Source organism: Acipenser ruthenus, chromosome 2, assembly GCF_902713425.1.
Source record: "Acipenser ruthenus chromosome 2, fAciRut3.2 maternal haplotype, whole genome shotgun sequence".
Classification (NCBI taxonomy): domain Eukaryota; kingdom Metazoa; phylum Chordata; class Actinopteri; order Acipenseriformes; family Acipenseridae; genus Acipenser; species Acipenser ruthenus.
In genome coordinates this window covers 37,887,358-37,909,366 of record NC_081190.1, presented here as the reverse complement: position 1 = coordinate 37,909,366, position 22,009 = coordinate 37,887,358, and the positions used below count along the sequence as shown (strand labels likewise).

General features: G+C 37.8%; 1 long non-coding RNA gene across 1 annotated transcript; it reads left to right on the top strand.

Annotated features, from left to right (window-relative positions):
• Positions 1 to 104: 104 nt before the first annotated feature.
• LOC117408710 (uncharacterized) lies at positions 105 to 21,017 on the top strand. Its single transcript, XR_004545413.3, has 3 exons — positions 105 to 263; positions 16,906 to 16,996; positions 17,563 to 21,017. It is a non-coding gene; the product is annotated as an uncharacterized LOC117408710 (long non-coding RNA).
• Positions 21,018 to 22,009: the final 992 nt, after the last annotated feature.

The following is a 22,009-nucleotide window of genomic DNA, read 5'->3' as shown; positions in this document are numbered from 1 at the left end:
GCTGCCTGCCTCCTGTAATTCATTAAATAGTAAGTTATTTTTATGATGCATGTGAATTTAGTAGTCCTGAAAGGTGAGATACAGTGCACTTTGGCAACAGTCAGACACAGTACCAGCAGACGCCATAAGAACCTACCTTCATATTCCGGCAGAGCATCTCAATCATGACCCCATATGCCATTAAGTCCTGGGTCTCTCTCAAGCAGAGACTGCAAATTGATTTTGGATCGAGAACACCAAAGCCAGGCCACCAGAGATGCAAGGTAAGTGCTGCTCTACAAACAAGTTCTGTTGTTTTCTTTAAAACCCTTTTAACACTGCGTTTGTACTGCCCTATCAATTCCTCCAGAAGGTGATCTACACTATAACATGGGAATATTAGATAAGCCTGTAGATGAACCCACAAGGCAAAAGCTTGGACATACATTTTGAACTGTTCCAATGGGTGCTGGTGTTCTTACCACAGTAGTGGGGATCGACAGGAAGAAATAACCCAATGCACAGGCAGAGTCTTGAATCCAAACCTGGTACTTTGCATATTCCAGCCTTTATCCTAATCACTGTACAGTGTATGTAAGCAGCCCTGTCAACTCTCCTTTATTTGAAGGACTCCCCTGTTTTTTGGACACTTCTCCGGGACAATTCCCGGGACAAATTTTCTCCTGTATTTTGCTAAAAATTCAACTGTTAAACCTCTTTATGTCAGCAAATATTTAATTTCTGCAAAAGTCACGTACGGTCTGTGATACTTACCTAGCAGGGTTTAGGACCCAGGGGAGCCCTGTGGCAGGCATGTATTGAGTGCGTAAGGCAAGCTCACAAACTTGACCATCTACGATGGCTTCGCCTCCCGGTAAAAAGAAATGAAAAAAATACTGATGCAAATTTCAAGCTTCATGGACAAGAGCATATTCTCTCATAATCCTAAGCACTGTTGGAAAAAAAAAAAAGAAAACGCTATTAAATACAGTTGTGTTAAGTGCAATTGGCGGGTTGTCAAAGTTTTGATTTGGTCCCAGCCAAAGAAATGTACTGACAGTGGTATTATTTATCCGCCACATATGTGCAGTGTAATGAATAACGTTGCAATATCACATTGTTGTGTATTTTGGCTTTTTATATATATATATATAAAAATAAAAAATTTGTCTGGCATCAGCACGCTGCTGTCTCATACCATTCCCGTCCTTGGAGTACCAAAGTCAGTTTCTTCTTCTGAGGCTGTTTCCAAAAACTGGATTTTTACGTACTGCTTCTGAAAAAGAATGCACAAGAATGTCTGTAAAATGCTGATCTACGATTTGTCCAGTTTGATTGTAATTTTGAATGACTCATTATAGCAGTCTTTAAGTCAAATGCATACAGTTGTATACTTCTTAAATAAAAAAACAAACAAATAAAAAACACACCTTTGAACTGACACGTGGTGCAAACTCAAATATCTGTAAAATAAGATGAGAAGAACCTGGTTACTATTATTTTATTTGTTTATAAATGTTATGTATCATTAGAAAAATACAATATGTTATGTAGTGTAAAAAAAAGACAAATAAAACAGTCACAAAAATGTATTAATTATACAGTTGGCTACAATAAGTTGTATAAAACTGCTAGTTCATGTAGAAAGAATTTGATTCTGTGTCCCTTCATATTTTTATTGTAATAAAAATGTTCAACTTTAAACCTAATTTCTGAAGTTTAAATGTTCAGTGTCAAATTTAATCAGTGTTCAATCTACGTTTACTTTTATTATTAGTTTTCTCTCAGCTTGCTGGTATGGACTTCCAGCTTTTTGTGTGTTGTTGTGTAATCCCTTATTTTACTATATAAGTTGTTGCATTATTATTATTATTATTTTTTTTTTATTTTTTTTTTTTTATATTTTAGTCGTCGCCAATTATTTTACCTCGGTTTTCACCCCAATTTAGCATGCCCAATTAGTATCTGTATCCCCGGCTCACCGCTCGCACCCCCCCCGCCGACTCGGGAAACGGAGGCTGGAACACGCGTCCTCCGAAACGTGCTCCTTCCAAGCCGTCATTTTTCGCACTGCAGATCCACAACAATGCCACCAGACCTATAGTGCCGGAGGACAACACAGATCTGGCGGCTCCGTTGCAGAGCCACAGGCGCCCTATCGGCCACAGGGGTCGCTGATGCGCAGTGAGCCGTGGATTCCCCTGCCGACCTAAGCCCTCCCTACCCGGGCAGCGCTCAGCCAATTGTGCGCCGCCCCCTAGGAACTCTCGGTCACGGTCAGCTGTGACATAGCCTGGACTCGAACCTGCGATCTCCAGGCTATAGGGCACATCCTGCGAGGAGCGCCTTTACTGGATGCGCCACTCGGGAGCCCAAGTTGTTGCATTATTTTGTTGTTTTACCACTCCATGCTAGGTAACTTCACCATAAATTTTTCTTTATTTTTTTATTTATTACATTCTTGTGTGAATTGCCTTGGACAAAGTAGTCTGGCAAATGAATAAATAATAACAGCACTCAGTAGTCAGTCTTAGTTGAGGTCAACTTGTTTTTATTTTTTTACCTTTTGTAAACCATACATTTGAACTTATGACTGTATTAGCTCGGAATGTATGATCGTAAAAGCACACATTTTTCTTAAAAGCCTTCGCCTCAGAAAAACAAAAAAACCACAAATTCTACTCTGAATTGGTATATATTTAACATTGTCCTTTTACACAAAATATTTAGTTGAACAAATCTTAAAACGCTTTTTATTTTAAGTGTAAAACGCTTAAGGCTACACAGGATAAGTGTGTTGTTCTTTGGACTTAGGAGACCACCGTACTTTGCAGTACATATTTGAAAAGCATATCATCGGATAAATGAATTTCATGTTTTTTCTTTCCTATACTTTTACAATATTTATAAATATGTAAGTATGGATATATGAATATATGAATACATATGAAGTTCCACGAATGCGTAGGCTATCACTTTTTTAAAATTTTATTACAAAGGATAATCGTATGAAGAACTATTGTTATTATACACGAGATCAGAATTCTGCGTTGGGCGTGCATCGGCATTTGGTTAGTTTGCCGACGCCAACCAACACCGACTGATTCGACCTAAAGCCAACATTGGGGAAGGATTGGTATGTGCCCCCCTGTTGCAGACACAGACAGTCGACAATGGTTTTGTTTCTATTTTCCTGCAAAATCACGTTGACGGATAGGTCATTGCAATAACAGAGGTGTTTGCTTGGCTTTACACGAACTTGGTAATTACTGCAAACAAATCAAAATAAGAACTTCGTTGCTGGGTAAAACAACTAATTATAAACTGCTCAACTATAAAAATAAATAAATAAAAAAAACACCACGGCGTACACATAAATAAAGTTAAACAGTATAACAGTAACAATTAATATTTCAGCTAAATATATCTGTATGAAATATCTTTCATACAATGTTGACAGATTGTAAAATATGTTACTTGCAGTCACTCGCCAACAGAGCATTTGTATTCAGAATTACAGCATCCAATAATGTATAGTAAAACATGCTGGTTTATAGAGGTACTGTCAAATCTAATACTACACCTAGTTATAAATGACAAACGAATTGAACACTTTGAAAAACTGTATTACAGTACATACTGCAGGATTACCATGACTCTTCAATAATTCTCACAAACCACAGCATGCCATTTGTATTAGGCTGCCCTTTTGGGCGCTACTCTTAAAATACAGACAATTCACTCTGGGCGTTTCCTGCTTGGTGTATGACACCATGACCTGAACCTGTGCTCTGTAGTATATTCAGATGATCTCAACAAAAGCGTAACACAGGTCTACAGCATTTTTACATTAGTGTTACAGTAAAGGACATTGTGGCAGGGCAAAAACCCAAAATGTAGAAATTTATATATATTGGATTGACATAGAGTGGCTAAAAATCATCCCTGCAAGGAGGCTGTGTGGTCCAGTGGTTAAAGAAAAGGGTTTGTAACCACGAGGTGCCCGGTTTAAATCCCACCTCGGCCACTGACTCATTGTGTGACCCTGAACAAGTCACTTAACCTCCTTGTGCTCCGTCTTTCGGGTGAGACGTAGTTGTAAGTGACTCTGCAGCTGATGCATTGTTCACACACCCTAGTCTCTGTAAGTCGCCTTGGATAAAGGTGTCTGCTAAATAAACAAATAATAAAATAATAATACATGTGAGGATGTGGCTGGAGCTGACTGTTAATTAGGCTCCAGCCACATGGTATATAAGGAGGGATAAATCCTTTGTCTGGTAGTGTTTAGGTGAGTGTTTGTCGTTGTTGGTAACTTGGTCGGTGAAGGTGAATGCCCTGTCTTATTTCAGAATTGTTTTTAAGCCTGGCTTCCAAGTGAAACTACAGCAGAGTTGGGTTTATGCCCAACCTGAACTAGAGCGTGAGAAATGTAGAACACTTACTTTACTTTTTCAGGTCAACGATATGATTTCAGGTTATGAATCTGGGCCATGCTACTGTGCGTAAACTTTAAATATCTGGATAATGTGAGGTCTTTTTCCAAAGTCAATATTTTGTGTATTTATTTTTTAAAAGTGCAAAACATTTTCTTTTTGATTTTCCACTCGTCTACTACTTTGTGCCAATACATACTTTGTTTGTATTTACCCGTGAATTAACCACTTTTTTAAAAAAGATAATATTTAAAACCAAGTTTTACCTTGTTCATCTTTGATTTGTCAGGCACCTTTCTGCTGAGAAATGTAACTAATCTTAACAAGTTTAAAAAAAAAAAAAACAGGAACAACATATATAGTGTGAAAAAAAAGAAATAACTTTATTTACATATTTTACCTGGTTTAGCTGGACATTATTACTGAATTAAAAGGAGTCAAGCTGCATCAAGCAGTCAATGTAGTCTGAACTGCTTGGTGTTGTTGGTGATGCAAGAAACATAGGATGCGTTGCTGTGCCGAATCAGAGCCTGGGTTACAGTAGGTGGGAAAACATATAAGCAGTGCACAGGCTTTCTTTTCAGAAGCAATTTTTTGCTTTAAAAGTTAGTAAACATGGCAAATAATGATCTAAGTGGAACAACAACAGCATATCATACTGAACAGACATAACAAGATATTAAAAGTAAAAAATTAAATATTCGGAAAATGTAGATGATATAAAATAACTATTCAAGACCATCAAATATTGTGTCACCTTTTGCAAACAATTGTAAAATGTTGTTTCTTTCTGGCTCTGAATGAACACTTAAGACTTACAAAAACTGCAATCACACATGTCAGATTTTGTACATATTCGTTCCTGTATATGACATCTTGCTGGGAACAGAAATTGGCTTAAGATCACATACTTTAAGTATATATATATATATATATATATATATATATATATATATATATATATATATATATATATATATATATATGTGGCAGAGTAGATGTCTGCCTGTAAGAAATGTGTTGGGGATTGGCAGGGATAGGGCAGCAGTGTGGAGTAGTGGTTAGGGCTCTGGACTCCTGACCGGAGGGTTGTGGGTTCAATCCCCAGTGGGGGACACTGCTGTTGTACCCTTGAGCAAGGTACTTTACCTAGATTGCTCCAGTAAAAACCCAACTGTATAAATGGGTAATTGTATGTAAAAATAATGTGATATCTGTATAATGTGAAATAATGTATAATGTGATATCTTGTTACAATTGTAAGTCGCCCTGGATAAGGGCGTCTGCTAAGAAATAAATAATAATAATAATAATAATCAATAATTTCTGTTCCTGCCAGATAAAGGTGGGGGTGTGGCTGTGTCCGCACAACCACAGGTGTCATTATTTTTTCTGTTAGTTAATTGTCACATGCCTGTAGCAGGTATTTGAACAGAGGACAATGTTTTTTCTGGTCAGTCTCCAGTTGGTGTGAAGAGAGAGGCTGTCACTGTGAAGTGACCTGTGTGGGTTATTTTGGGGAAAAGGTGTAAATCTTTTTTGTTTGTTTTGTAACCTGAATATAAAGTGTTTTCTGACTGGTAAACAGCTTAGCTGTCCAGTGTGACAGTTAAGAAGAATTCACTCAAAGTTTAGTTAGTACTCCTTGTGGGAGTTAGGTTTGTGTTTTCATTATTTCTTTTATTTCTGTAATTAATAAAAGAAGGCATGAAGTGCTGTTAAAATACCAGGGACGGACTGGGACTAAAAAACGGCCCTGGACTTTGACCCAGACCGGCCCACCACAACCAGCCCTCGGATACTCCACCGCCTACGCCGCGCCGACGCACGCATGCACGTACGTTCACACACCAGCCCCTAATACCACCACCTAGCTGCATCACAGCTATTGTTGTACACTAATGCAGTACTATTTTCAGAGTGCTACAGAACACACACACTCTGTACACTGTTATAAGAGTTCTACAGAACACATACTGAATTGTCATGATTGCCTCCTCTTGCGAACCTGCTGTCTATGAGCAGACATCTGACTGCCACTGAGCAGATTTTCAATATCTGCTTTGGAGGCCCTTAAAACATACGACTCAGCACTACTTCTGTGCATGTTGCTCTTGTCATGCTCATCTACTCTTTGGTGAATATGTTTCCAATCTGTCATTCCACTCATGCCATACAAATTGAACAGTATAAAGCATGGCTTTCTTCACTGTATGACAGCCACTTTCGATTGGTGCCATCTCTAAAACAGAAAACCTTCTGCACCACAGGGTTTTTTGATTTCTGTTGCGGGTGGAAACTAAAAAACGCATTTAGGTTATCTGACTTGGGTCTCTTGAAATAATCAAAAGTTGGGCTGGCATCCTGGCTCTCCGTGACTCTCTCTTCCACTGCAGCTGAACTGGGCCTATCATCAACCTCAACCTGGATATGAATTAATGAATAAACTAATTAATTATAAAGGCCCAATATTTTGACAAAATACAAAAATGCAGCAGCAGCCCCACCATTTGATCAAATGAATGAATGAATAATAATAATAAACCTTTATTTGTATAGCATGAATGGGGCTGGAGAAAAGTAACTTAGCACTAAAATTCAGTTGTAATTCATAGTTGTTTTAGCTACAGATTATAAATATAGTAACATAGTGTAAACAATAGCTTATAGTCAGGCTGAATCATCATGAATTTAATTAATAAAAGGCGGCTGTGCTGTGTCAAGGACTGACTAATGTAAATAGTAGGGCTGGGGTTAAGGGCTGCAGCCGCTGCACAGAGGGAGGAATGGACCAAAGGGCCGGGGCCAGGGGGGAGAGAAGGGCTGGCCCGCGTCGCTCAACTTTCTAAACCACCCCCCCTCCCGTCACTCAACTTTGTAGCCCCCTGTGACAGAAATACAATGAGTTCTGGTGATAAATCTTCCTCCCGACCTGTGAGGGCGCTAAAGAACGGGAGGAGAAGTATCTGGAAGGGCTGGCCTGACAGTTCGTTTCCGGGACCGGGAAGTGGGTCAGCCTGGAAGGAAGCGAGACTCTGTTGTAAGACCGTATTGATTTGACAGGTAAACGAGGGGCAGCTGCAAGTAAAAAGACAGCTGCAACCGTTTACCTAGATATCATGCGGGATTACATATAGGGGCCAGGGTAACGCTGTTCTTTTCCTTCGTTTGGGTTAAGCCAAGGACCGAGAAGGACGAGACAGTAAAGTACTGTAACTGTATCACTCTATAGAGAGTTGCGTGTGTGTGTTTGTGTTTGTTTGTAGCTGTAAAATAACTGTCTGTGTTTTTGGAATCACCAGACAGCTAAAGCACATCCGGAGCTGTCGCCGTGTCACCACATCACGAACCGTCACAAAATAAAGTGTATTCACTCACCACCAGCACGACTGCACGCACCCGAGACGGGTGAACGTGTTTTTGTTTTCTTTTGCCAGGACTGTAAACCTGTGTTTTCATCCCCGCGCTCTACACATCGTTGTGTATTGCCGGGGCTTATTATTTATGGTCACTAGACCAGGAATTAAAATAAAATAAAGTTTTCCCACTGGATTATCGTTGTCTGCCTGTCACTCCTGCACCGCATCACCGCTACACCTGTTCCCCTTACTAACCACTTTGCCACACCCCCCCATTAATTGGACCATTGGGCCGGCCCAGTCGAACATATATATATATATATATATATATATATATATATATATATATATATATATATATTCCGGCCCACAGGTCGACCGGCCCACCAAGAATTCTCCCGGTGCTCCAGATGGCCAGTCCGCTACTGTTCATGACCCTGGGTCTTCTTAAAAAGGGCTATCAAACCTTTAAAATAAGAACAATCTTTAACAAAATATATTGAAACTCTGTGTTGTTGATGGTGTGGTGCTTTATATAATTCACTGAACATGTTCTAAATTAAATTAATTAGCATGTGGGGGGGAGGGGGAGGGGGGGAAGGAGATCATACTCTATCATTTAGCCCTAGCTTTACTCAGGGGAAACAAACATTTAATAACAAAGCATTAATAAAAACAGCTATTAAACATAAAAGTCAATCCTAGCAAGACTTGTGTTTTCTGGATTGGTTCCACACGAACAAGATAATAGAAAGCATATTGTATTATGAAGAAAGAACGTAAGCCTTTTGCATCACAGTAAGTATTTCCCCATTATTTCCTTTAAAAAAAATCTAAGCAGCTCTGGCATGCACACAGGAGTAAATGAATTAGCATTTTAAACAGTTGTATATTCCTAGTCTAGAAATATCACCTTTTAATAACAAAAGCTTAGTAAATTGACCCCCAAATCCTTTAACAGATTTTTTTTTAGTCACATTTTTACAGTTAATGGTTCATCCAGACAGGCATCATTTACAACAATAATGCCACTAGGGAATTTCATGATCTAGATTTGTTGCAACACATTGGGAAGATTTATTCTAAACTTTGACTCTGGGACTCTATTGCACAAGCTAGGCCATCTGGATTGTGTTTGAAGGTAGGAATTGCATTTTTTAACCTGTGAGAAAATAGCTGGCAAGTTACCAAATTAAGTTTAATAAAACTGAAGTTTGGGAGGAGGAATGACCCCTACACATTACCTCATCTAACTGTAACCTATCAAAATACATAAATACCCATGTAATTCACCCTCTCTTGTGTTTAATCATTCACTTCCCTCTATCTCTGCCAGGAGCTTATCCTAATTACAATCACTATGGGGGGGGGGTCAAGCAGGTTTGATGCCACATTGTTGTCCAGCCAACCTTCACATACGGTACCATACAGTCACATTCTTTGCACTCAAGAACCGGACTCGAGACCACCTCAGATCACATCAGGTAGTGCGCTTTGTCAGAAGTATGGACACTGTAATACCAAACTACATTTTTTGTGTACCTTCCAATATTGCAAAATGCTTTCTGATATGCTTTGGCGTGTGAACATTACACAGTACTCAGAACAGGCGCCTGAAGGAGTTGAGAACGACGATCAGTGTGTACCGTATACATTTTCTGAGGCTTGTTTTAAAATAGTGGATCATGGAACGATGTGATCAGATGCCGAAATCAAGGCTCATTGATGTCTGGAGTGATGAAATCGGTCAAGGAGAAGTTCAAAGCGAAACGCACACATTATGATAAAATGTACCTTGTGTTACTAAGAAACAAAGCCATAATGTTCATGCTAAGAAGCGCTATGTCTTCCGTGGGCACGGGCTCCATGTTTGTCTGGTTGTAGACATAAAATACAGTGCATGCTGGGAAAATGTCATATTAAGTCCCACAGTCCATTGCGCTGCTAGGAACTGTAACCAAAGTATTTTAATGGTGTTTGTACGCATTAAGTCCGACTAAACATGAAACGGTACTTTAGGGTGGAAGCTTTGAGCTGGATTAATTAAAATGTTTTTGAGTACGGTTATCGAGATCAGTTATGTAGTATGGACAGGGCCTTAGAGTCTAATTAAATTAGCTGTGAAATAAAAATGTTGAGATATAAATAAATATATATTGGAGACTACCGTATGGTGTGTCAATGAAGTGTCAAATTAATCCAAATTAATATAGCTCCACATTCTCTCCTATTTGTACTAGGAATTGATATGTACCCAAAGGATTTTTATCAGCTAAAAATAATTGGCTTAAAATGGTATTCTTTACTGCATTTCATTTACAACTATAGAAATGTGCATTGCATACCAGTAATTACTCCTTTATTCTAGAGCAGTAAGTATGGTTCTCAGGACCCTGAGCCTATTGTTGTATTTACAAAGATTTATAATGTGTTGTTCTGAGGCAGTTTTATTTTTTTTAAATTACTATTATGTATGGTTTTTATTTCTAACCACTAGGGTGCACTGCCTCCTCAAGTTCCAAATAATTTCACAATGCTGAATACCATCCCTGACACATAAAGTTGACAGGAATAGTAGCTTAGTTGACCTTTCAGTATTCCTTAGTTGGATTAACTTATTATAGTAGTTCAGGAGCAAGATCCCAATATCTTCTTTGGGTCCTGGTTCCACAAATGTGGACATAAAATGATGTTCTAAAGAAAAAATGACTTTTTTTCCATATGAAATCAATCACCAAAAACCTTGATCTCCTTTGATTTGAAGTTATTCATGCTTTTGTGAAAACTGGTTGCAGTGTAAATTTTAGGCCTGAGTGACATCCTGTTCATGAGATACAGCTCATCAAAGTTGACCCATTTTGGACCCCCCACCCAACCTTTCCATGGTCATAACTTAACATAATTGACACAGAAAGGTGGTTTTGGTGTTGTTTTAAAGCTCTCGAATAGCACTATCTTCTCATTATATGGAAGGTTCTGTGAAGATGTTGTGTGATTCTGTGACTTTTGACCTCACCCAGGTCAAATCACGTAACCTTTTTGTTAGTGTTTGATAGATTGTAGCCTAGACCCTTATCTACATTTCCTGCAAGTTTCATTTTGTGCCTGCCATTGGTTGAGGCACAGCAGTGAGTTGAATGCAGTGTCAGGTGAATCTTCTAAGTGAAGCGATTACACACCTAATACAATTAAACCTAAATATTTAGTTGTAATCGAGTATACTCGCCTGTTAAATTGAAGCTGCAGTGAACTGGTGCAGCTTTACCAGATTCATTTTAATTAATTAACCAATTTGGCCTATTAACACATGTGACTAAAGTGTAGCACAGGTGAATTAACTACAGATCAATACAGAAATGTGCCCTTTATAAAGTGAAAAACAAGAAAACTTAACTAAGGTGTATCCTTAAACCTGGTACTCTTCCAAAAAACATTTATATAGCTAAAATTCTTGCAAGTTTTGCAGTGTATTTGTATGTGTGTAAAGACAATTTGTTGCTTAAATGGCAAGTATTTCCAATGACTTTCTTGGCGTTAAAGACATCAAAGCATGCTGTGACCCATTTGCAAATCATTGTGGAGTGCGCCGCACCAAAGGTCGCACCTTAACAAAGAAGCAGGTCAAGGACCACCAGAAGTTGAACTTTGTGTGGCCAGAAGTTATGTTACCCTTGTATGAAGTTACTAGTCCGTCATCCTCCTGACCAAGACCAAAACATCATCTTCAACACAAAGTGACCCCAAGGAGTCTAGTTCCAGAGAATCCAGCTCTCATGCTGTTCAAGACAAACAACTTGAAAGCAACAACATTTTCGAAGCTGAACCTGAGATTTCACAAATAAACAAGGCCTTGGAGGCAATACAAGAATCTCCACTGAAGAGAAGGAAATTGTCATAAAAGGTATCTGCAGCTCAGAAGGTAAAGAAGGTTGGAGAAGAAATGAAGAGAAAGCTAAGAAACGTTTTCCCACAAACAGAAGTGGAAGACCGTGAAACAATCAAGGAGCAGGCTCAGGCATATCAAGAGATGATGGCCCAGCTGAAGGAAAAATGTAATTCAAATATCAGTCGAAGTCAGCAAGTTCATATTTTGACAGCTGTCCCAATATCGTGGTCTATACAGAGGACTGCTGCTGAGTTTGGTGCTACCTACCACATGTCCAGGACAGCCAAGGCTTTACAGGAAGAGAAGGGATGCCTATCGGATTCAAATCCAAAAATTGGGGGGAGAGAACGCTAACAGAGGAGATTGCTCAAATGGTAAAATTGTTCCACAAGAAGGAAGATGTTAGACAACTTATGGCCGGAAAGAAAAATGTTGTTTCTGTTTACAATAAAGAGTCGGGACGAGGGAGCACCAACAAAAACGGCTTGTTCTTTGCAATCTTTCAGAGGCCTATCGTTTCTTCAAATTACAGCATCCTGACATGAAAATTGGCTTCTCCAAATTTGCAGAGCTGAAACCAAAGGAGTGTGTATTGGCAGGCAGTAGCTTTACACATGCTGTGTGTGTCTGCACAACACACCAGAATGTAAAGCTGATGTTCATTTGTTCTAAGCTTCCACAATTGAGTGCCAGTACAGAAGTGCCATTGAATCACTATCGGCATTGCTTATCTTATCATGTGTTCCCCACCTAAAGTCGATTGCCACTTAGGAAACTGTGAAAATTGTCCATCACTTGAAGATTTCAAGAGCCATCTACAAAAGCTCTTTTAGGATAGCCTTGTGGACGCATTGGAGTATCGGAAGTGGACTTCAACTGACAGAACCACTCTTCAGACAATCAATGAACCTGTTGATCAGTTCATGCAGACTTTCACAAGCCATTTCCAATGTCTTCATCGACATGATTTCATCTCAAAGATGCAGACTGCATATTATCAACAGCTGAGGGATGAACTCCTTCAAGAAAATTAATTCTTAGTTGTTGGTGATTTTGCAGAAAATGTCACTTTCGTCGTGCAAGGTGAAGCACAATCACACCATTGGAACAGCTCTCAGGCTTCCATGCACTCCTTTATTTGCTATTGGCAAGACAACAATGAGAATTCTGAGCACATCTCATATGTTGAAATATCAGAATGCATAACTCATGACACAGTTGTTGTTTATCTCTTTCAAAAGCATCTTTTGAGGTTCTTGGAGAACAAATTTGGGAGGCGCCCAAGAAAAATCTATTACTTCTCTGACGTATGTGCTGGGCAATATAAGAACTGTAAAAATGTACTCAACCTTTGCCAGCACTTGGAAGATTTTGGTGTTGAAGCAGAGTGGAACTTCTTTGCAACATCTCATAGCAAAAGACCCTGTGATGGTGTAGGAGGAACCATTAAACGAATGGCAACAAAAGCCAGTTTGCAGCAACAATACCATGACCAGATCCAGACTCCACAGCAATTGTACAGGTTTGAAAAAGACAACATTCCTGTTCTTGAAGTAGCATACTTCACGATAGCACAATGGCAAGCTGAGCAAGATTTTCTGGAGCAAAGATTCCTCAAGGTAAGAACTGTTCCTGGCACACGACATCTCTACTTCTTTCAACTAGTTTCCAAAGCAAAAGTCCTTGTACTTGAGTTCTCCCAGTCAACAAAACAAAGAGAAGAATAAATCACAGTCTAAGAGCATGTCCTACCATTTGACCAAGTGAAAGGATATGTTACTGTTCAGTATGACAGTCACTGGTGGCTTGGGCTGTTGGTGTCTGCTGATCAGAAGAAACGGGAGGCTGAAATTAACTTCCTGCACCCGAATGGACCAGCACGATCATTCTGTTTCCCATGCCGTCCCACCCATGCTGCATCAGTGAGCCAACAACTGCAACAGGAAGGACATACACCCTGAGAGACAAGGAGATGGCCAAAGCATCAAAAGCCTTGACAGAGTGGCTATGAAGGAAAAGGGTAACTTAAGCATAGGTGAGTGGTAAATTGTGTTACATGCAGAAATATAAGGACAGAGACCTGAAAATGAAATATCTACATTTCCACCACTTCTAACAATACATTTTCTTTTCCAGGCTTAGTGATTCATTGGATTTGAACAGTGGTAATTACAGCTCCTGCAGAAGCATCACTTAAAATACCACACATGTGCTGACAGAAGTACCACTGGTGGGGACAAAATTAAACACGCACAATTCAGTATTGATTTCTATTTAATTCACCTGTATTTGTTTGTTTTAGCCAATTGTGTAAATAGGGCACCTTGGTTAATTCATTAATATATTAATAGCTGTTACAGCTGCACCAGTTCACTGCAGCTTCAATTTAACAGGAGAGGAGAGTATGCTTGATTGCAAATATATATTTTTGTTTAATTGTTTTAGGTGTGTAATCGCTTCACTTAGAAGATTCACCTGATACTCTGCATTTAGCTCTGTGCTGTGCCTCAACCAATGGCAGGCATAAAATGAAGTTTATATCTAAAGTTCGGGAGGAGGGTCAGACACCAATCTCCGTGTCACCAAATTGAATCATTCAATTTACACATTAGCTAATTAAGATTGTTAGCACTATAAATACCTTCTTCACGTACCTCTCATTTGCGTTTCGATTTCATCGTACATGCACGCATCATGGAGAACATCATCGATTATTCCATTTCATCGGATGAAGACCTGTTTGCCATTTCCCCGGAGCCGAGATCCACTCAACCAGCTCAACCAGCTCCTCCCGAGTCAACTCCGCGACAACTTCGATCGGCAGTATTTACTACTCCAACCTTCTCTGCTCAGATGTCTGCTTCTCCAGATCCATCACCGGATCCTTTGTCTTTTCCCTGTCGCCCAGCACAGCAACCGGCTTGCTCTCCTTCTCACCGCAGCTCCCACTTGGCCACTCGTTCTTCCACAACACTTGACATCAGAGACTGGATGATCCCCAGGCTCCAGCATGTTCTCCATAGCAACAACATCCCATTCAAATTGGCAGCACGTAAGAAGAATTTGTTTAATATTTTTCTGTCCACTCTGCAGCATCCTTGTCTGCTGTAGTATCATCCTTTATTCATGTTCCTTAATACCAAGTTTTCATTAGAACAAATATTACAGATCTTAAAAATGCTTTTACAAAAATGTATCCTTAAGCATTAGTAGCCTGCCCAGAGGAAGGGCAATCGAATCAGCCATGGATTCCCAGAGGTTTATTTCCCAGCTGGGGTTTTGTTTTCCTCTCCTGCGCACTGACAATCATTTTTTAAAGGTTGGCTAAACCTTCAAGTGGGCTATATCCAGTACTGCTCGCGGCATTGAGACCGGCTTATTTTTGGGGGTCTCCACCTTGTCCCGTCGGTCAGGCAGCGAGCCCTCAAAAAGAGTTAGGTTTGATGCCAAATGAATGTGCATATATAACATACTTCTGTGTAATTTTGCATACTCTGCATTATTCCCAATAAATATTCTATCTAAACAATAATTGTTACTCTTCTTGAACACTGTGGTGTGTCATTAGTGGTCATTTCTATCAGTATGGTGCTTGACAGGGATTTGTTTTCATCCTGCTGTGTGAATATGAGGGCAAACAAGGGCAGAAACCAGGAATCAATCAGATCTGACTGCACTGTCAGAGAACAGCCAGAGCAGCATGGAAGGCATTAAAATAAATAAATGGGTTGCCAGCGTTTAAGACATCTAAAATAAGTTGAAATTTCTAGGCATCAAACGATGTTACAACATCTTCAAGAACAAGCTCTAGGAATACAGCTATGGATTTCTAGTTTAACTTTCTTACTGTAAACATAATTAGTACAGAATCATTGTTGCAAGTTGTATGCTATGTGCAATGCAGTTTTGTATTGAAGGTGTATTCAAGTCAAAGGAGCTCTTGCTATTTATTTTGCAGTTTTCATAATGCATGGAGCTTCAAGGGTGGTGTGTAGCATTAAAGCAGGATTGGTGTTTGATCTTTGCTAAAGTCCCTGACGAAATTTGAATTATGTTTAAAACTAATAATTGTAGGAATTTCAATTCTTTTTGAACTAATAATTACCGGAGCTGGATTGCATCCAAACATACTGCAGCTTAAGCCAATCTGCTTCACTGTAGACCAACGCAACAAGATGGTTTCTGATTTAAAAAGGCTTACCTAACAACACAGGTCAATGCCATGTGGCATAATGTAAAAATAAGGTGGCCTTATATGAGTATGTAACTTAGTTCAGGGGCTAAATATATATTTCAAAAAAATCCAAAACGGTCTTTGAAAAAGACCATTGTTCACTTTCTTTTGTAAGTGTAAACAAGTCTTTTCTGTAGGATGTTTCTGTTGTTGGCATATAGACAGTATTGGCTATGTGAGTTGCAGTTCAGCTTGGTGAGTTCAATGTATTGGGCTGTCCAAAACATTTGTCTCTGCCAATGATACCCTTTGCAAATTTTATTCAAAGACCAGTGCAGTTGTGGATACACCAATTTAAACAGTATTTTGTTTCTACAGCTAAATTGTACAGCATGTCATTATTTTAAACAGCTATCATTATGTGCTAGAATATGCCTAGTAAATATATATATATATATATATATATATATATATATATATATATATATATATATATATACACACACATATATATACATACTGCTGTGCAAAAGTCTTAGATATGTTGCATTGTTCTACTCTGATACATTATGAGCATCAACAATTTACTCAAAGCCTCCACTAGTGTTTTCTACTATTATAACAACCTTGACTTGCATAAAGAAGGAAAAACGTTAAGTGAAATAGCTTGCATAGCTTGATTTTCAAGGTATGGTATCTGAAGCATAATCAACAAGTATTATTATTATTATTATTATTATTATTATTTATTTCTTAGCAGACGCCCTTATCCAGGGCGACTTACAGTCGTAAGCAAATACATTTCAAGTGTTACAATACAAGTAATACAATAAGAGCAAGAAATACAATAACAATAAGTACAGAGAAACATCATCTGTAATTGACAAACCCAAGATTAAAGACCAAAAAATCTGTCTAACAAGGTTGAGAAATATTTGAAGTTAATATCCTTAAGGAAAAGAAAGAAGACAACATTGAATTGACATTCACATTTTCCAACGGTGTGATGTGTATGTGTTTTTATTGATATTGTTTATTAACAGGTTTTTTTTTCCCATTTTGTTTACACAGTGGTGTCTTCAGAGCGTGTCCTCCCATGTCTAAAGGATTGATTAAAGAGCACCCTCATAGAGGGAAATAACGCGGGCCAGAAAAAGAGGCTGTAAGTTTTCATTGAACCTACCCCTGAGACAGAAGAATTGGTCTGATGATAACAAAACTATATCCTCTTTGACCTGGATCCTGTTTTCCTTCCTAAAATAAAAAAAAAAAACAATATGCTACAATTATAAAAATCTTTAGAAGCTACATTGACAAGGAATCATAAACCCTTAATGGATCTGTGCAACCCAAATCTCAGATTACTTTTTGATAGTGAATTTTACTGAAGGGTTGGGTTCATATAAGCATTTTAGGTATACTTATCTGAATAATACTTTATTAAATAAGAGTTAAGGTTTTTGTCCAATATGTAATTTAAGGCTCATGGCCATGGTAAGAGTAAATTACTAAACCAGGTATTTAGGTAAGAACACACTATTTGTACAATATTAGACATTCCTTAATGACACACTTTTGTAAATATACAGTACACAAACATTAAAGATTGCCCATATACATCGATAATGGATACCTGGCATTTACAAAGTCATTCATGTACCTTCAATATTTTCTGGACAGTAAAAATAATTGACAGCCTTTCATTCAGTCTTCCTTTTTTTCCTGCAGGTTTAATGCCCACCTCTCATGTCCCTCAGATTGGATGCTGATGTGGTCACTTCCTTCATCAAACTGTTATGGTTCAATAAGCATACTCAAGCTATTATATTGGAAACAAGTAATACAGGTTAAACATGAAATAATAAAATAACTATTGAATTTATGTCTGCATTGACCCTATCTGGATTGACCCTGGTAGGGGTTAGTCCTTGTAAATATATATATGTTTGCTTTGGCTCATCACTTGACTTGCCTAAACATACCGACCTCTGTTTAAAATGCACATTACACACTGGGGGGTCTATGCCATTCATTTAAATAGCTGTGGATCAGTGCCAGTGCTCGATCATTGATTTATGAAAGGTTATAAAAACAATCCTCTCCAACACTGTGTATGCGTCTCTTCAGTGTATCTTTGTGTTTAAAAGTAGATACTGTATGTAGTGCTACTTGAGCCCTATTTTGAATGCCAAAAGTTAAAAATAAAAAATAAACCAATTCTCGGAAATGAGTGATCAGTAGTAGAAAAAGTATTTCTTAAAATTGCATTTAAAAAGAATAGAAATATATCTCCAAATCTGGAACATAATGTTATATTGCAATAGAAGAAAAAAAGCTTTAATATAGTACTTGCACTGAGACTTTGAATGTAAAAAACACATAACCAGCATGAGTTCTCATTCTTCTGTGGAGGTTTACCTTTTTCCCCAAAAAAGTTTTGGTGGGGGACTTCATGCATGTGGTACAATAAAGTAGTCACCTACAACATCACACTTAAAAACTCAGTAACTTAAGAGAGTAGATCACTAAACTTTACAGCTAAAACCTCATTGTTCTAAAAATCACTGAATTGTTTTATGACAGTCATTTGTTGTCCCTTAAGTGTATATAATTACCATCTACTTGAAATCCAGTTGAACCTCCACCAAAATGCTGTTATTCAACTTGTCTGTGTGAGTGCTTTTTCACCAAAAAAACTGGCCAGGGTTAACTATTATACACTTAATTTGCATACCTCATGGTGCTGTATGAAATAATGCATGACTAACCCGCCCTTCTAATAGTTTCCCATAGTAAAAGCACAGCAAAGTGTAATAAAGCATAGTGAAAGCATGGTAAACACATAGGTAAAAATTGTAAAGACCAGCAAGGTAGGGTAAAGCATACTATTATTAACCCACTATATATTTAATATAAATATAAGCAGTAGTAATATGTAATTAGAATTAATACTGCTTTAACAACAATTGGTTTAATTTAATTGCACAAAACTAGAACCAAACAACTAAGTTGTATATTTGAAGTTCACACACAAGGTGTTTTGTTTTTCATTTTGTAACATCAACATGATTTTTTCTCCTTTCCAAAAATAGGAGTTGACAAAAATGGCATGACCAGTTTGCAGCGTGCCAAGCTAATTTCTATGCACAATTCTGACCCTAATTTACTTAAAGCATTAGTTTTACATAAAGCATCTCTAATTGTAAAGTGTCACGCATGTGATTACCACAATGCTGATATATCATACTATAAAATACATTTTGTTTTATATATAAATATAGATTTGACATACATTGTATTTTAGGTAGTAAATTACAATTGTGGTCAATCTTATTTTAGCATTTAGTCGAGTATTATAATCCAGAAACTGCATTTATGGCAGAGAATATAATATCCATAATGATAATACTGTCTAAGCCATATAAAATGCAGGTCATAATTATGTTTTTTTTCCCCATTTGCCACAAAAATATCTTATGGAAAATAACAAAAATGTATTTGACTCTTTAAAAAAGTGTGTTTTTTTGCATGTCTTTGTAATTTAATCCCACTTGAAAATAAATGTAGCTTTGATGTCCAGTACACTGTCAAGATGAACCGTTATAGAAACCAGTTAAAAGAGCATTAAGTAGCTAAGTGTCAGATCTGATTTAAGACTACATGGGTCAATGCCCTGGAAAGAGCCCCCAGCTGGTGCTGTGCATGTTCAGTGTCAGATCATTAGAAATAATGGCTAATCCTGAACTGGGAATCTGTTAGTGGTGTAACTTTTCATATAAACACAAATTAGAGGTGGGATTTACATATAAATATGATTATGAATGGTAGTAGAGAGCTAAAATAATATATTTATGTAACATTGACAGAAAAAAAAAATCTATATTACAGAATGTCATTTTCAGCACGGAGAATCCTCAATGAATGAATGATTTATTGATTGCAATTTCAGATGATTTAATTGACTGTGAGGGGCTTAGGCCTGAGTGAATGATAAATGTGGCCTATGGCCTCGTCCCTGGGTGCGGTGTGTTGTATGACATATTTGCTTGTCGCATCACGTCCGGTGTGTAGAGGCCTTTAGTCTGTTAAACGGCACCCTAGGCGTACAGATATTGGATATTGGACCATATTTGAACGCCCTGTAGTGTGTTATTACTTTCTTTATAAACAGTGTTTTTATAATTAGGAGAATGTTTAGTCCACAAGTTCTATCATTAAACATATCTAGATTGTAGATTTACAGGTTCCAGGTCCATTTTCTGTATCCAAGGGCATAACTGGTTATACAATTTAATGGTATAAATGCACACTGCTGGGAATAAAAGACTCGCATTGCATAGCAGTTTGAGCCATTCCAGCTTTTAAAGCAAGCTTATTTAAACACACCTGAGCCTAATTAGACACACCACACACATTTTATACAGGTGACTTACAATAAGGGCTCACAGGAGAACCTGGAATGGCTCAAACTGTTATGCAATGGGAGTCTTAAATCATTCCCTGCACTGTTACATCATGACACTAAACAGAAGAGGTTGAAATCTGAAACAAATGGCACAAAAATGAATATTGGATATACCAAAGCCCTTGTGTATTTTCCCAAATGCAAGTACAAAATGTTCTCAGCATAAGACAACAATTGTAGCAGTGCAAAACTGGCAAGAAATAACTTCGGGGATGATTCGATTCACTTTAAGCAGGAAAAAGGGCATTTCAGGAAAACATAAATGAATGCAATTAACAGAGCCAATGTGGAACATTTTTTTAATTTTTGATTTGATTAACTTATTCTAATTCATTAATCAAAATAAACATGGATCTGATGTACATCTAATGTATTGTCCTAAAATAATTGTACCTAGCTAAAACTTAATTGAATTAGGTCCTTAGTTACAGGAAGGTAGTTTCATGCTTGTTTTATAAGGTTAAAATGGATTTCATTCATCTCTGAAAACGTTGTCTTTGCATCACTATATTGCCACTTGTGTGTATCCACCACTTGTCCCTAATAGGTTCATTTTCAATATTTGTGCATGCCGAACTTCATAGCATTGTTATTTTGCATTTGAAATATTTTAGTTCCACAGTTTTGTCTTTTCAACCATTATGGCAGGCCTGTATTTCATCACAGTGGAGTGCTTGGAGATGTGTGTTGGTTGGTCTTTGGTGGAATGTATAGTATCCTCATTCTTTATGCAGTATGTTAGGTAATTGGATGATTAAACTGTTTCCTCATCTACCACAATGGTTTACTGGTGCCCTTATTTTGTTGTATTACCCACAGCAGAAAGAATACCTGCCAGTTAAGGCCGTAAGAGCAGAAAAAGGCCTCAGTTTCTAGAGGGTACATCTGTGCATGGTTCATTAAGATGTTAAAATAAATTCAGTCTCACTAGCCGCCATGCCTGTAATTGCGTACTGTTCAGTATGGTATATGAATGGAATTGGATGAAAACAAAATGCCAGTAGGGTTTGCTGACATGCATAGATACGATCCAAGTCAAGACCAACACAGTGTTACCTTTGTTAAAATGACGGCTTATGAGACAACATTTATTTCAACTGGTCATTGACCACTGTCATACACTGTTTCAAAGGTAGAATGTCATTTTTATGATGCACAGTTAAAACTTCTATAAGTTATGACCTATTTTGGTGGTGCATTATTGGCGAGTTTCGCTTCCCATTGGACACTTTTAGCTACTCTTTCACAACAGAACATTGTTACGCTGTACATGGGTTTGTTCCTGCTGTGTTAAGAAAATAAATCTAATTTAGAAATACATTTTGTATAATATTGAGCAACCCAAACCAAAACCGTACTGCTAAGGGTTGCTGTTTCTTCAAGAACTTTGCCAGCTCCCCTGCTGTATCTGATTCACATTTTTCACAATAACATCTCCTTAGTGTCAAAAATAGTTCAGTGCAATGTGTTTGTTTCCTCATCAGACTGTTGTGTCAGCATTTGCTTGACACAAAATCAGTTTGAACTTGTAATAGATATTCAGATATGATCAATAAATATACTGTATCTAATCTGGGATTCTTTGCACATACATTCAAAGAAAGGGGAGAATTTAAAATGGGCGTGATTGATAGACTTTTACCTAAATGGGCAGCTTGCAATAGGATTAATGGACAGATGGTTTATAGTTTTAAACATTGCATCACTGAA